The sequence below is a fragment of the Ovis canadensis genome, chromosome 22 (assembly GCF_042477335.2).
Source record: "Ovis canadensis isolate MfBH-ARS-UI-01 breed Bighorn chromosome 22, ARS-UI_OviCan_v2, whole genome shotgun sequence".
Classification (NCBI taxonomy): Eukaryota; Metazoa; Chordata; class Mammalia; order Artiodactyla; family Bovidae; genus Ovis; species Ovis canadensis.
The window spans coordinates 4,808,002-4,824,883 of NC_091266.1; positions in this window are offsets into that span (position 1 = coordinate 4,808,002).

Here is a 16,882-nt window from a genome sequence, read left to right on the forward strand (position 1 = left end):
TGTGTGGAGTCGGGGCCGGAACCTGAGGATTCCTCTCCAGTGCTGACATGGATCTTGGGCTACTTCTGGAGTCTCCCCAGGGGAGTCAGTCCTCTTCTCGAATGCGGGCATGCAATTGCGCTTTCCTCCAGAGCGGTAGCAGCAGTGTCATGCAGTCCGCCGCGTGGATCAAAGGATCTATGGTTTTCCCTCGAGTCTTTCCCACGAGGCTTTCCCACAGGGCTGTTCCACGTGCACACGTGGTGGGAGTCGATCCTCGGCTTGAACGTCAAGGCAGTGCAGGGAAAACAGGTTCCTCTGGAATGGACTGACACATCTGGGGGACTCTTGGAATGGTGGCACGACCCTGGAGTTCCTCTCGCCTTTCCTGTGGAGAGCGCCTCCTCTTGAGATGGGATGGGAACGCCGGGAATTCTTTCCCTACGAAACAGGGAAAGGATCCCTCATTTCGAGCGAGGAGGCGAAAACGGGGCTCCCCTGGATATGTGCGGGACCCTCGTGCTTCCTCTCGAGTGGAGACGGGTATGTCGGGGAACTTCTTGAGTTGCAGCATGGGTGTGAAGGACCTTTGGATGTTCCAGTGGTTAGATGTGATTAGCCTCGAGAAGCCTCAGCGGAAATGGGCCACGTCTCGCCTGGAGGGCAAAACCTCCTGGATTTTCTCGAATTGCGGCAGGGGCCCTCGACTTACGACGGGGAACTCGGGGACCCGCTCTGGTGGCCTCAGGAAAGGCCTGTCCCCATGCGAGTTCCTCGGGGGCCTCTCGGGATTCCTCTCCCGTCGATGCCGGGGCCTAAGACCTTGTGTGGAGTCGGGGCCGGAACCTGAGGATTCCTCTCCAGTGCTGACATGGATCTTGGGGTACTTCTGGAGTCTCCCCAGGGGAGTCAGTCCTCGTCTCGAATGCCGGCATGCCCTTGCGCTTTCCTCCAGAGCGGTAGCAGCCGTGTCACGCAGTCCGCCCCGTGGATCAAAGGATCTATGGTTTTCCCTCGAGTCTTTCCCACGAGGCTTTTCCACGAGGTTTTCCCACAGGGCTGTCCCACGTGCACACGTGGTGGGAGTCGATCCTCGGCTTGAACGTCAATGCAGTGCAGGGAAAACAGGTTCCTCTGGAATGGACTGACACATCTGGGGGTCTCTTGGAATGGTGGCACGACCCTGGAGTTCCTCTCGCCTTTCCTGTGGAGAGCGCCCCCTCTTGAGATGCGACGGGAACGCCGGGAATTCTTTCCCTACGAAACAGGGAAAGGATCCCTCATCTCGAGCTAGGAGGCGGAAACTGGGCTCCCCTGGATATGTGCGGGACCCCACGTGCTTCCTCTCGTGTGGAGACGGTTATGTCGCGGAACTGCTTGAGTTGCAGCATGGGTGTGAAGGACCCTTTGGAAGTTCCAGTGGTTAGATGTGATTAGCCTCGAGAAGACTCAGCGGAAATGGACCTCATCTCGCCTGGAGGGCAAAACCTCCTGGCTTTTCTCGAGTTGCGGCATGTGCTCTCGACTTACGACGGGGACCTCAGGGACCCGCTCTGGTGGCCTCAAGAAAGGCCAGTCCCGATGCGAGTTCCTGGGGGCCTCTCGGGATTCCTCTCCCGTCGATGCCGGGGCCTAAGACCTTGTGTGGAGTCGGGGCCGGAACCTGAGGATTCCTCTCCAGAGCTGACATGGATCTTGGGGTACTTCTGGAGTCTCCCCAGGGGAGTCAGTCCTGGTCTCGAATGCGGGCATGCACTTGCGCTTTCCTCCAGAGCGGTAGCAGCAATGTCACGCAGTCCGCCGCGTGGATCAAAGAATCTATGGTTTTCCCTCGAGTCTTTAACACGAGGCTTTCCCACGAGGCTTTCCCACAGGGCTGTCCCACGTGCACACGTGGTGTGAGTCGATCCTCGGCTTGAACGTCAAGGCAGTGCAGGGAAAACAGGTTCCTCTGGAATGGACTGACACATCTGGGGGACTCTTGGAATGGTGGCACGACCCTGGAGTTCCTCTCGCCTTTCCTGTGGAGAGAGCCTCCTATTGAGATGCCACGGGAAGGCCGGGAATTCTTTCCCTACGAAACAGGGAAAGGATCCCTCATCTCGAGCTAGGCGGCGGAAACGGGGCTCCCCTGGATGTGTGCGGGACCCTCGGGCTTCCTCTCGAGTGGAGACGGGTATGTCGGGGAACTTCTTGAGTTGCAGCAAGGGTGTGAAGCACCCTTTGAAAGTTCCAGTGGTTAGATGTGATTAGCCTCGAGAAGCCTCAGCTTAAATGGGCCTCATCTCGCCTGGAGAGCAAAACCTCCTGGATTTTCTCGAGTTGCGGCAGGAGCTCTCGACATTCGACGGGGACCTCGGGGACCCGCTCTGGTGGCCTCAGGAAAGGCCAGTCCCTATGCGAGTTCCTCGGGGGCCTCTCGGGATTCCTCTCCCGTCGATGCCGGGGCCTACGAACTTGTGTGGAGTCGGGGCCGGAACCTGAGGATTCCTCTCCAGTGATGACATGTATCTTGGGGTACTTCTGGAGTCTCCCCAGGGGAGTCAGTGCTCGTCTCGAATGCGGGCATGCACTTGCGCTTTCCTCCAGAGCGGTAGCAGCAGTGTCACGCAGTCCGCCGCGTGGATCAAAGGATCTATGGTTTTCACTCGAGTCTTTCCCACGAGGCTTTCCCACGAGGCTTTCACACAGGGCTGTCCCCCGTGCACACGTGGTGGGAGTCGATCCTCGGCTTGAACGTCAAGGCAGTGCAGGGAAAACAGGTTCCTCTGGAATGGACTGACACATGTGGGGGACTCTTGGAATGGTGGCACGACCCTGGAGTTCCTCTCGCCTTTCCTGTGGAGAGCGCCTCCTCTTGAGATGCGACGGGAACGCCGGGAATTCTTTCCCTACGAAACAAGGAAAGGATCCCTCATCTCGAGTTAGGAGGCGGAAACGAGGCTCCCCTGGATGTGTGCGGGACCCTCGTGCTTCCTCTCGAGTGGAGACGGGTATGTCGGCGAACTTCTTGAGTTGCAGCAAGGGTGTGAAGGACCCTTTGGAAGTTCCAGTGGTTAGATGTGATTAGCCTCGAGAAGCCTCAGCGGAAATGGGCCTCATCTCGCCTGGAGGGCAAAACCTCCTGGATTTTCTCGAGTTGCGGCAGGTGCTCTCGACTTACGACGGGGACCTCAGGGACCTGCTCTGGTGGCCTCAGGAAAGGCCAGTCCCCATGCGAGTTCCTCGGGGGCCTCTCGGGATTCCTCTCCCGTCGATGCCGGGGTCTAAGACCTTTTGTGGAGTCGGGGCCGGAATCTGAGGATTCCTCTCCAGTGCTGACATGGATCTTGGGGTACTTCTGGAGTCTCCCCAGGGGAGTCAGTCCTCGTCTCGAATGCGGGCATGCACTTGCGCTTTCCTCCAGAGCGGTAGCAGCAGTGTCACGCAGTCCACCACGTGGATTAAAGGATCTATGGTTTTCCCTCGAGACTTTCCCACGAGGCTTTCCCACGAGGCTTTCCCACAGGGCTGTCCCACGTGCACACGTGGTGGGAGTCGATCCTCGGCTTGAACGTCAAGGCAGTACAGGGAAAACAGGTTCCTCTGGAATGGAATGACACATCTGGGGGACTGTTGGAATGGTGGCACGACCCTGGAGTTCCTCTCGCCTTTCCTGTGGAGAGCGCCTCCTCTTGAGATGCGACGGGAACGCAGGGAATTCTTTCCCTACGAAACAGGGAAAGAATCCCTCATCTCGAGCTAGGAGGCGGAAACGGGGCTCCCCTGGATGTGTGCGGGACCTTGGTGCTTCCTTTCGAGTGGAGACGGGTATGTCGGTGAACTTCTTGAGTTGCAGCAAGGGTGTGAAGGACCCTTTGGAAGTTCCAGTGGTTAGATGTGATTAGCCTCGAGAAGCCTCAGCGGAAATCGGCCTCATTTCGCCTGGAGGGCAAAACCTCCTGGATTTTCTCGAGTTGCGGCAGGTGCTCTCGACTTACGACGGGGACCTCGGGGACCTGCTCTGGTGGCCTCAGGAAAGGCCAGTCCCCATGCGAGTTCCTCGGGGGCCTCTCGGGATTCCTCTCCCGTCGATGCCGGGGCCTAAGACCTTGTGTGGAGTCGGGGCCGGAACCTGAGGATTCCTCTCCAGTGCTGACATGGATCTTGGGCTACTTATGGAGTCTCCCCAGGGGAGTCAGTCCTCTTCTCGAATGCGGGCATGCAATTGCGCTTTCCTCCAGAGCGGTAGCAGCAGTGTCACGCAGTCCGCCGCGTGGATCAAAGGATCTATGGTTTTCCCTCGAGTCTTTCCCACGAGGCTTTCCCACAGGGCTGTTCCACGTGCACACGTGGTGGGAGTCGATCCTCGGCTTCAACGTCAAGGCAGTGCAGGGAAAACAGGTTCCTCTGGGATGGACTGACACATCTGGGGGACTCTTGGAATGGTGGCACGACCCTGGAGTTCCTCTCGCCTTTCCTGTGGAGAGCGCCTCCTCTTGAGATGGGATGGGAACGCCGGGAATTCTTTCCCTACGAAACAGGGAAAGGATCCCTCATCTCAACCTAGGAGGCGGAAACGGGGCTCCCCTGGATGTGTGCGGGACCCTCGTGCTTCCTCTCGAGTGGAGACGTGTATGTCGGGGAACTTCTTGAGTTGCAGCAAGGGTGTGAAGGACCCGTTGGAAGTTCCAGTGGTTAGATGTGATTAGCCTCGAGAAGACTCAGCGGAAATGGACCTCATCTCGCCTGGAGGGCAAAACCTCCTGGCTTTTCTCGAGTTGCGGCATGTGCTCTCGACTTACGACGGGGACCTCGGGGACCCGCTCTGGTGGCCTCAGGAAAGGCCAGTCCCCATGCGAGTTCCTCTGGGGCCTCTCGGGATTCCTCTCCCGTCGATGCCGGGGCCTAAGACCTTGTGTGGAGTCGGGGCCGGAACCTGAGGATTCCTCTCCAGAGCTGACATGGATCTTGGGGTACTTCTGGAGTCTCCCCAGGGGAGTCAGTCCTGGTCTCGAATGCGGGCATACACTTGCGCTTTCCTCCAGAGCGGTAGCAGCAGTGTCACGCAGTCCACCGCGTGGATCAAAGGATCTATGGTTTTCCCTCGAGTCTTTCCCACGAGGCTTTCCCACGAGGCTTTCCCACAGGCCTGTCCCACGTGCACACGTTGTGTGAGTCTATCCTCGGCTTGAACGTCAAGGCAGTGCAGGGAAAACAGGTTCCTCTGGGATGGACTGACACATCTGGGGGACTCTTGGAATGGTGGCACGACCCTGGAGTTCCTCTCGCCTTTCCTGTGGAGAGAGCCTCCTATTGAGATGCGACGGGAAGGCCGGGAATTCTTTCCCTACGAAACAGGGAAAGGATCCCTCATCTCGAGCTAGGAGGCGGAAACGGGGCTCCCCTGGATGTGTGCGGGACCCTCGGGATTCCTATCGAGTGGAGACGGGTATGTCGGGGAACTTCTTGAGTTGCAGCAAGGGTGTGAAGCACCCTTTGAAAGTTCCAGTGGTTAGATGTGATTAGCCTCGAGAAGCCTCAGCTTAAATGGGCCTCATCTCGCCTGGAGAGCAAAACCTCCTGGATTTTCTCGAGTTGCGGCAGGAGCTCTCGACTTTCGACGGGGACCTCGGGGACCCGCTCTGGTGGCCTCAGGAAAGGCCAGTCCCTATGCGAGTTCCTCGGGGGCCTCTCGGGATTCCTCTCCCGTCGATGCCAGGGCCTACGACCTTGTGTGGAGTCGGGGTCGGAACCTGAGGATTCCTCTCCAGTGATGACATGGATCTTGAGGTACTTCTGGAGTCTCCCAAGGGGAGTCAGTGCTCGTCTCGAATGCGGGCATGCACTTGCGCTTTCCTCCAGAGCGGTAGCAGCAGTGTCACGCAGTCCGCCGCGTGGATCAAAGGATCTATGGTTTTCCCTCGAGTCTTTCCCACGAGGCTTTCCCACAGGGCTGTTCCACGTGCACACGTGGTGGGAGTCGATCCTCGGCTTGAACGTCAAGGCAGTGCAGGGAAAACAGGTTCCTCTGGAATGGACTGACACATCTGGGGGACTCTTGGAATGGTGGCACGACCCTGGAGTTCCTCTCGCCTTTCCTGTGGAGAGCGACTCCTCTTGAGATGCGATGGGAACGCCGGGAATTCTTTCCCTACGAAACAGGGAAAGGATCCCTCATTTCGAGCGAGGAGGCGAAAACGGGGCTCCCCTGGATATGTGCGGGACCCTCGTGCTTCCTCTCGAGTGGAGACGGGTATGTCGGGGAACTTCTTGAGTTGCAGCAAGGGTGTGAAGGACCCTTTGGAAGTTCCAGTGGTTAGATGTGATTAGCCTCGAGAAGCCTCAGCGGAAATGGGCCTCATCTCGCCTGGAGGGCAAAACCTCCTGGATTTTCTCGAGTTGCGGCAGGTGCTCTCGACTTACGACTGGGACCTCAGGGACCCGCTCTGGTGGCATCAGGAAAGGCCAGTCCCCATGCGAGTTCCTCAGGGGGCTCTCGGGATTCCTCTCCCATCGATGCTGGGGCCTAAGACCTTGTGTGGAATCGGGGCCGGAACCTGAGAATTCCTCTCCAGTACTGACATGGATCTTGGGCTACTTCTGGAGTCTCCCCAGGGGAGTTAGTCCTCGTCTCGAATGCGGGCATGCACTTGCGCTTTCCTCCAGAGCGGTAGCAGCAGTGTCACGCAGTCCGCCGCGTGGATCAAAGGATCTATGGTTTTCCCTCGAGTCTTTCCCACGATTCTTTCCCACGAGGCTTTCCCACAGGGCTGTCCCACGTGCACACGTGGTGGGAGTCGATCCTCGGCTTGAACGTCAAGGCAGTGCAGGGAAAACAGGTTCCTCTGGAATGCACTGACACATTTGGGGGACTCTTGGAATGGTGGCACGACCCTGGAGTTCCTCTCGCCTTTCCTGTGGAGAGCGCCTCCTCTTGAGATGCGACGGGAACGCCGGGAATTCTTTCCCTACGAAACAGGGAAAGGATCCCTCATCTCGAGCCAGGAGGCGGAAACGGGGCTCCCCTGGATGTGTGCGGGACCCTCGTGCTTCCTCTCTAGTGGAGACGGGTATGTCGGGGAACTTCTTGAGTTGCAGCAAGGGTGTGAAGGACCCTTTGCAAGTTCCAGAGGTTAGATGTGATTAGCCTCGAGAAGCCTCAGCGGAAATGGGCCACATCTCGCCTGGAGGGCAAAACCTCCTGGATTTTCTCGAATTGCGGCAGGTGCCCTCGACTTTCGACGGGGAACTCGGGGACCCGCTCTGGTGGCCTCAGGAAAGGCCAGTCCCCATGCGAGTTCCTCGGGGGCCTCTCGGGATTCCTCTCCCGTCCATGCCGGGGCCTAATACCTTGTGTGGATTCGGGGCCGGAACCTGAGGATTCCTCTCCAGTGCTGACATGGATCTTGGGGTACTTCTGGTGTCTCCCCAGGGGAGTCAGTCCTCGTGTCGAATGCGGGCATGCACTTGCGCTTTCCTCCAGAGCGGTAGCAGCAGTGTCACGCAGTCCGCCGCGTGGATCAACGGATCTATGGTTTTCCCTCGAGTCTTTCCCACGAGGCCTTCCAACGAGGCTTTCCCACAGGGCTGTCCCACGTGCACACGTGGTGGGAGTCGATCCTCGGCTTGAACGTCAAGGCAGTGCAGGGAAAACAGGTTCCTCTGGAATGGACTGACACATCTGGGGGTCTCTTGGAATGGTGGCACGACCCTGGAGTTCCTCTCGCCTTTCCTGTGGAGAGCGCCCCCTCTTGAGATGCGACGGGAACGCCGGGAATTCTTTCCCTACGAAACAGGGAAAGGATCCCTCATCTCGAGCTAGGAGGCGGAAACTGGGCTCCCCTGGATATGTGCGGGACCCCACGTGCTTCCTCTCGTGTGGAGACGGTTATGTCGCGGAACTGCTTGAGTTGCAGCATGGGTGTGAAGGACCCTTTGGAAGTTCCAGTGGTTAGATGTGATTAACCTCGAGAAGACTCAGCGGAAATGGACCTCATCTCGCCTGGAGGGCAAAACCTCCTGGCTTTTCTCGAGTTGCGGCATGTGCTCTCGACTTACGACGGGGACCTCAGGGACCCGCTCTGGTGGCCTCAAGAAAGGCCAGTCCCGATGCGAGTTCCTGGGGGCCTCTCGGGATTCCTCTCCCGTCGATGCCGGGGCCTAAGACCTTGTGTGGAGTCGGGGCCGGAACCTGAGGATTCCTCTCCAGAGCTGACATGGATCTTGGGGTACTTCTGGAGTCTCCCCAGGGGAGTCAGTCCTGGTCTCGAATGCGGGCATGCACTTGCGCTTTCCTCCAGAGCGGTAGCAGCAATGTCACGCAGTCCGCCGCGTGGATCAAAGAATCTATGGTTTTCCCTCGAGTCTTTAACACGAGGCTTTCCCACGAGGCTTTCCCACAGGGCTGTCCCACGTGCACACGTGGTGTGAGTCGATCCTCGGCTTGAACGTCAAGGCAGTGCAGGGAAAACAGGTTCCTCTGGAATGGACTGACACATCTGGGGGACTCTTGGAATGGTGGCACGACCCTGGAGTTCCTCTCGCCTTTCCTGTGGAGAGAGCCTCCTATTGAGATGCCACGGGAAGGCCGGGAATTCTTTCCCTACGAAACAGGGAAAGGATCCCTCATCTCGAGCTAGGCGGCGGAAACGGGGCTCCCCTGGATGTGTGCGGGACCCTCGGGCTTCCTCTCGAGTGGAGACGGGTATGTCGGGGAACTTCTTGAGTTGCAGCAAGGGTGTGAAGCACCCTTTGAAAGTTCCAGTGGTTAGATGTGATTAGCCTCGAGAAGCCTCAGCTTAAATGGGCCTCATCTCGCCTGGAGAGCAAAACCTCCTGGATTTTCTCGAGTTGCGGCAGGAGCTCTCAACATTCGACGGGGACCTCGGGGACCCGCTCTGGTGGCCTCAGGAAAGGCCAGTCCCTATGCGAGTTCCTCGGGGGCCTCTCGGGATTCCTCTCCCGTCGATGCCGGGGCCTACGACCTTGTGTGGAGTCGGGGCCGGAACCTGAGGATTCCTCTCCAGTGATGACATGTATCTTGGGGTACTTCTGGAGTCTCCCCAGGGGAGTCAGTGCTCGTCTCGAATGCGGGCATGCACTTGCGCTTTCCTCCAGAGCGGTAGCAGCAGTGTCACGCAGTCCGCCGCGTGGATCAAAGGATCTATGGTTTTCACTCGAGTCTTTCCCACGAGGCTTTCCCACGAGGCTTTCACACAGGGCTGTCCCCCGTGCACACGTGGTGGGAGTCGATCCTCGGCTTGAACGTCAAGGCAGTGCAGGGAAAACAGGTTCCTCTGGAATGGACTGACACATGTGGGGGACTCTTGGAATGGTGGCACGACCCTGGAGTTCCTCTCGCCTTTCCTGTGGAGAGCGCCTCCTCTTGAGATGCGACGGGAACGCCGGGAATTCTTTCCCTACGAAACAAGGAAAGGATCCCTCATCTCGAGTTAGGAGGCGGAAACGAGGCTCCCCTGGATGTGTGCGGGACCCTCGTGCTTCCTCTCGAGTGGAGACGGGTATGTCGGCGAACTTCTTGAGTTGCAGCAAGGGTGTGAAGGACCCTTTGGAAGTTCCAGTGGTTAGATGTGATTAGCCTCGAGAAGCCTCAGCGGAAATGGGCCTCATCTCGCCTGGAGGGCAAAACCTCCTGGATTTTCTCGAGTTGCGGCAGGTGCTCTCGACTTACGACGGGGACCTCAGGGACCTGCTCTGGTGGCCTCAGGAAAGGCCAGTCCCCATGCGAGTTCCTCGGGGGCCTCTCGGGATTCCTCTCCCGTCGATGCCGGGGTCTAAGACCTTTTGTGGAGTCGGGGCCGGAATCTGAGGATTCCTCTCCAGTGCTGACATGGATCTTGGGGTACTACTGGAGTCTCCCCAGGGGAGTCAGTCCTCGTCTCGAATGCGGGCATGCACTTGCGCTTTCATCCAGAGCGGTAGCAGCAGTGTCACGCAGTCCACCACGTGGATTAAAGGATCTATGGTTTTCCCTCGAGACTTTCCCACGAGGCTTTCCCACGAGGCTTTCCCACAGGGCTGTCCCACGTGCACACGTGGTGGGAGTCGATCCTCGGCTTGAACGTCAAGGCAGTACAGGGAAAACAGGTTCCTCTGGAATGGAATGACACATCTGGGGGACTGTTGGAATGGTGGCACGACCCTGGAGTTCCTCTCGCCTTTCCTGTGGAGAGCGCCTCCTCTTGAGATGCGACGGGAACGCAGGGAATTCTTTCCCTACGAAACAGGGAAAGAATCCCTCATCTCGAGCTAGGAGGCGGAAACGGGGCTCCCCTGGATGTGTGCGGGACCTTGGTGCTTCCTTTCGAGTGGAGACGGGTATGTCGGTGAACTTCTTGAGTTGCAGCAAGGGTGTGAAGGACCCTTTGGAAGTTCCAGTGGTTAGATGTGATTAGCCTCGAGAAGCCTCAGCGGAAATCGGCCTCATTTCGCCTGGAGGGCAAAACCTCCTGGATTTTCTCGAGTTGCGGCAGGTGCTCTCGACTTACGACGGGGACCTCGGGGACCTGCTCTGGTGGCCTCAGGAAAGGCCAGTCCCCATGCGAGTTCCTCGGGGGCCTCTCGGGATTCCTCTCCCGTCGATGCCGGGGCCTAAGACCTTGTGTGGAGTCGGGGCCGGAACCTGAGGATTCCTCTCCAGTGCTGACATGGATCTTGGGCTACTTATGGAGTCTCCCCAGGGGAGTCAGTCCTCTTCTCGAATGCGGGCATGCAATTGCGCTTTCCTCCAGAGCGGTAGCAGCAGTGTCACGCAGTCCGCCGCGTGGATCAAAGGATCTATGGTTTTCCCTCGAGTCTTTCCCACGAGGCTTTCCCACAGGGCTGTTCCACGTGCACACGTGGTGGGAGTCGATCCTCGGCTTCAACGTCAAGGCAGTGCAGGGAAAACAGGTTCCTCTGGGATGGACTGACACATCTGGGGGACTCTTGGAATGGTGGCACGACCCTGGAGTTCCTCTCGCCTTTCCTGTGGAGAGCGCCTCCTCTTGAGATGGGATGGGAACGCCGGGAATTCTTTCCCTACGAAACAGGGAAAGGATCCCTCATCTCAACCTAGGAGGCGGAAACGGGGCTCCCCTGGATGTGTGCGGGACCCTCGTGCTTCCTCTCGAGTGGAGACGTGTATGTCGGGGAACTTCTTGAGTTGCAGCAAGGGTGTGAAGGACCCTTTGGAAGTTCCAGTGGTTAGATGTGATTAGCCTCGAGAAGACTCAGCGGAAATGGACCTCATCTCGCCTGGAGGGCAAAACCTCCTGGCTTTTCTCGAGTTGCGGCATGTGCTCTCGACTTACGACGGGGACCTCGGGGACCCGCTCTGGTGGCCTCAGGAAAGGCCAGTCCCCATGCGAGTTCCTCTGGGGCCTCTCGGGATTCCTCTCCCGTCGATGCCGGGGCCTAAGACCTTGTGTGGAGTCGGGGCCGGAACCTGAGGATTCCTCTCCAGAGCTGACATGGATCTTGGGGTACTTCTGGAGTCTCCCCAGGGGAGTCAGTCCTGGTCTCGAATGCGGGCATACACTTGCGCTTTCCTCCAGAGCGGTAGCAGCAGTGTCACGCAGTCCACCGCGTGGATCAAAGCATCTATGGTTTTCCCTCGAGTCTTTCCCACGAGGCTTTCCCACGAGGCTTTCCCACAGGCCTGTCCCACGTGCACACGTTGTGTGAGTCTATCCTCGGCTTGAACGTCAAGGCAGTGCAGGGAAAACAGGTTCCTCTGGGATGGACTGACACATCTGGGGGACTCTTGGAATGGTGGCACGACCCTGGAGTTCCTCTCGCCTTTCCTGTGGAGAGAGCCTCCTATTGAGATGCGACGGGAAGGCCGGGAATTCTTTCCCTACGAAACAGGGAAAGGATCCCTCATCTCGAGCTAGGAGGCGGAAACGGGGCTCCCCTGGATGTGTGCGGGACCCTCGGGATTCCTATCGAGTGGAGACGGGTATGTCGGGGAACTTCTTGAGTTGCAGCAAGGGTGTGAAGCACCCTTTGAAAGTTCCAGTGGTTAGATGTGATTAGCCTCGAGAAGCCTCAGCTTAAATGGGCCTCATCTCGCCTGGAGAGCAAAACCTCCTGGATTTTCTCGAGTTGCGGCAGGAGCTCTCGACTTTCGACGGGGACCTCGGGGACCCGCTCTGGTGGCCTCAGGAAAGGCCAGTCCCTATGCGAGTTCCTCGGGGGCCTCTCGGGATTCCTCTCCCGTCGATGCCAGGGCCTACGACCTTGTGTGGAGTCGGGGTCGGAACCTGAGGATTCCTCTCCAGTGATGACATGGATCTTGAGGTACTTCTGGAGTCTCCCAAGGGGAGTCAGTGCTCGTCTCGAATGCGGGCATGCACTTGCGCTTTCCTCCAGAGCGGTAGCAGCAGTGTCACGCAGTCCGCCGCGTGGATCAAAGGATCTATGGTTTTCCCTCGAGTCTTTCCCACGAGGCTTTCCCACAGGGCTGTTCCACGTGCACACGTGGTGGGAGTCGATCCTCGGCTTGAACGTCAAGGCAGTGCAGGGAAAACAGGTTCCTCTGGAATGGACTGACACATCTGGGGGACTCTTGGAATGGTGGCACGACCCTGGAGTTCCTCTCGCCTTTCCTGTGGAGAGCGACTCCTCTTGAGATGCGATGGGAACGCCGGGAATTCTTTCCCTACGAAACAGGGAAAGGATCCCTCATTTCGAGCGAGGAGGCGAAAACGGGGCTCCCCTGGATATGTGCGGGACCCTCGTGCTTCCTCTCGAGTGGAGACGGGTATGTCGGGGAACTTCTTGAGTTGCAGCAAGGGTGTGAAGGACCCTTTGGAAGTTCCAGTGGTTAGATGTGATTAGCCTCGAGAAGCCTCAGCGGAAATGGGCCTCATCTCGCCTGGAGGGCAAAACCTCCTGGATTTTCTCGAGTTGCGGCAGGTGCTCTCGACTTACGACTGGGACCTCAGGGACCCGCTCTGGTGGCATCAGGAAAGGCCAGTCCCCATGCGAGTTCCTCAGGGGGCTCTCGGGATTCCTCTCCCATCGATGCTGGGGCCTAAGACCTTGTGTGGAATCGGGGCCGGAACCTGAGAATTCCTCTCCAGTACTGACATGGATCTTGGGCTACTTCTGGAGTCTCCCCAGGGGAGTTAGTCCTCGTCTCGAATGCGGGCATGCACTTGCGCTTTCCTCCAGAGCGGTAGCAGCAGTGTCACGCAGTCCGCCGCGTGGATCAAAGGATCTATGGTTTTCCCTCGAGTCTTTCCCACGAGGCCTTCCAACGAGGCTTTCCCACAGGGCTGTCCCACGTGCACACGTGGTGGGAGTCGATCCTCGGCTTGAACGTCAAGGCAGTGCAGGGAAAACAGGTTCCTCTGGAATGGACTGACACATCTGAGTGACTCTTGGAATGGTGGCACGACCCTGGAGTTCCTCTCGCCTTTCCTGTGGAGAGCGACTCCTCTTGAGATGCGACGGGAACGCCGGGAATTCTTTCCCTACGAAACAGGGAAAGGATCCCTCATCTCGAGCTAGGAGGCGGAAACGGGGCTCCCCTGGATGTGTGCGGGACCCTCGTGCTTCCTGTCGAGTGGAGACGGGTATGTCGGGGAACTTCTTGAGTTGCAGCAAGGGTGTGAAGGACCCTTTGGAAGTTCCAGTGGTTAGATGTGATTAGCCTCGAGAAGACTCAGCGGAAATGGGCCTCATCTCGCCTGGAGGGCAAAACCTCCTGGATTTTCTCGAGTTGCGGCATGTGCTCTCGACTTATGACGGGGACCTCGGGGACCCGCTCTGGTGGCCTCAGGAAAGCCCAGTCCCCATGCGAGTTCCTCGGGGGCCTCTCGGGATTCCTCTCCCGTCGATGCCGGGGCCTAAGACCTTGTGTGGAGTCGGGGCCGGAACCTGAGGATTCCTCTCCAGTTCTGACATGGATCTTGGGCTACTTCTGGAGTCTCCGGAGGGGAGTCAGTCCTCTTCTCGAATGCGGGCATGCACTTGTGCTTTCCTCCAGAGCAGTATCAGCAGTGTCACGCAGTCCGCCGCGTGGATCAAAGGATCTATGATTTTCCCTCGAGTCTTTCCCACGAGGCTTTCCCACAGGGCTGTTCCACGTGCACACGTGGTGGGAGTCGATCCTCGGCTTGAACGTCAAGGCAGTACAGGGAAAACAGGTTCCTCTGGAATGGACTGACACATCTGGGGGACTCTTGGAATGGTGGCACGACCCTGGAGTTCCTCTCGCCTTTCCTGTGGAGAGCGCCTCCTCTTGAGATGCGATGGGAACGCCGGGAATTCTTTCCCTACGAAACAGGGAAAGGATCCCTCATCTCGAGCTAGGAGGCGGAAACGGGGCTCCCCTGGATGTGTGCGGGACCCTCGTGCTTCCTCTCGAGTAGAGACGGGTATGTCGGGGAACTTCTTGAGTTGCAGCAAGGGTGTGAAGGACCCTTTGGAAGTTCCAGAGGTTAGATGTGATTAGCCTCGAGAAGCCTCAGCGGAAATGGGCCACATTTCGCCTGGAGGGCAAAACCTCCTGAATTTTCTCGAATTGCGGCAGGTGCCCTCGACATTCGACGGGGAACTCGGGGACCCGCTCTGGTGGCCTCAGGAAAGGCCAGTCCCCATTCGAGTTCCTCGGGGGCCTCTCGGGATTCCTCTCCCGTCGATGCCGGGGCCTAAGACCTTGTGTGGAGTCGGGGCCGGAACCTGAGGATTCCTCTCCAGTGCTGACATGGATCTTGGGCTACTTCTGGAGTCTCCCCAGTGGAGTCAGTCCTCGTCTCGAATGCGGGCATACACTTGCGCATTCCTCCAGGTTGGTAGCAGCAGTGTCACACAGTCCGCCTCGTGGAGCAAAGGATCTATGGTTTTCCCTCGAGACTTTCCCACGAGGCTTTCCCACGAGGCTTTCCCACAGGGCTGTCCCCCGTGCACACGTGGTGGGAGTCGATCCTCGGCTTGAACGTCAAGGCAGTGCAGGGAAAACAGTTTCCTCTGGAATGGACTGACACATCTGTGGGACTCTTGGAATGGTGACACGACCCTGGAGTTCCTCTCGCCTTTCCTGTGGAGAGCGCCTCCTCTTGAGATGCGACGGGAACGCCGGGAATTCTTTCCCTACGAAACAGGGAAAGGATCCCTCATCTCGAGCCAGGAGGCGGAAACGGGGCTCCCCTGGATGTGTGCGGGAACCTCGTGCTTCCTCTCGAGTGGAGACGTTTATGTCGGGGAACTTCTTGAGTTGCAGCAAGGGTGTGAAGGACCCTTTGGAAGTTCCAGTGGTTAGATGTGATTAGCCTCGAGAAGACTCAGCGGAAATGGGCCTCATCTCGCCTGGAGGGCAAAACCTCCTGGATTTTCTCGAGTTGCGGCATGTGCTCTCGACTTACGACGGGGACCTCGGGGACCCGCTCTGGTGGCCTCAGGAAAGGCCAGTCCCCATGCGAGTTCCTCGGGGGCCTCTCGGGATTCCTCTCCCGTCGATGCCGGGGCCTAAGACCTTGTGTGGAGTCGGGGCCGGAGCCTGAGGATTCCTCTCCAGTGCTGACATGGATCTTGGGCTACTTCTGGAGTCTCCCCAGGGGAGTCATTCCTCTTCTCGAATGCGGGCATGCACTTGTGCTTTCCTCCAGAGCGGTAGCAGCAGTGTCACGCAGTCCGCCGCGTGGAGCAAAGGATCTATGATTTTCCCTCGAGTCTTTCCCACGAGGCTTTCCCACAGGGCTGTTCCACGTGCACACGTGGTGGGAGTCGATCCTCGGCTTCAACGTCAAGGCAGTGCAGGGAAAACAGGTTCCTCTGGAATGGACTGACACATCTGGGGGACTCTTGGAATGGTGGCACGACCCTGGAGTTCCTCTCGCCTTTCCTGTGGAGAGCGACTCCTCTTGAGATGCGATGGGAACGCCGGGAATTCTTTCCCTAGGAAACAGGGAAAGGATTCATCATCTCGAGCTAGGAGGCGGAAACGGGGCTCCCCTGGATGTGTGCGGGACCCTCGTGCTTCCTCTCGAGTGGAGACGGGTATGTCGGGGAACTTCTTGAGTTGCCGCAAGGGTGTGAAGGACCCTTTGGAAGTTCCAGAGGTTAGATGTGATTAGCCTCGAGAAGCCTCAGCGGAAATGGGCCACATCTCGCCTGGAGGGCAAAACCTCCTGGATTTTCTCGAATTGCGGCAGGTGCCCTCGACTTTCGATGAGGGACTCGGGGACCCGCTCTGGTGGCCTCAGGAAAGGCCAGTCCCCATGCGAGTTCCTCGGGGGCCTCTCGGGATTCCTCTCCCGTCGATGCCGGGGCCTAAGACCTTGTGTGGAGTCGGGGCCGGAACCTGAGGATTAATCTCCAGTGCTGACATGGATCTTGGGCTACTTCTGGAGTCTCCCCAGGGGAGTCAGTCCTCGTCTCGAATGCGGGCATGCACTTGCGCTTTCCTCCAGAGCGGTAGCAGCAGTGTCACGCAGTCTGCCGCGTGGAGCAAAGGATCTATGGTTTTCCCTTGAGTCTTCCCACGAGGCTTTCCCAAGAGGCTTTCCCACAGGGCTGTCCCACGTGCACACGTGGTGGGAGTCGATCCTCGGCTTGAACGTCAAGGCAGTGCAGGGAAAACAGGTTCCTCTGGAATGGAATGACACATCTGGGGGACTCTTGGAATGGTGGCACGACCCTGGAGTTCCTCTCGCCTTTCCTGTGGAGAGCGCCTCCTCTTGAGATGCGACGGGAACGCCGGGAATTCTTTCCCTACGAAACAGGGAAAGGATCCCTCATCTCGAGCTAGGAGGCGGAAACGGGGCTCCCCTGGATGTGTGCGGGACCTTGGTGCTTCCTCTCGAGTGGAGACGTGTATGTCGGGGAACTTCTTGAGTTGCAGCAATGGTGTGATGGACCCTTTGGAAGTTCCAGTGGTTAGATGTGATTAGCCTCGAGAAGCCTCAGCGGAAAT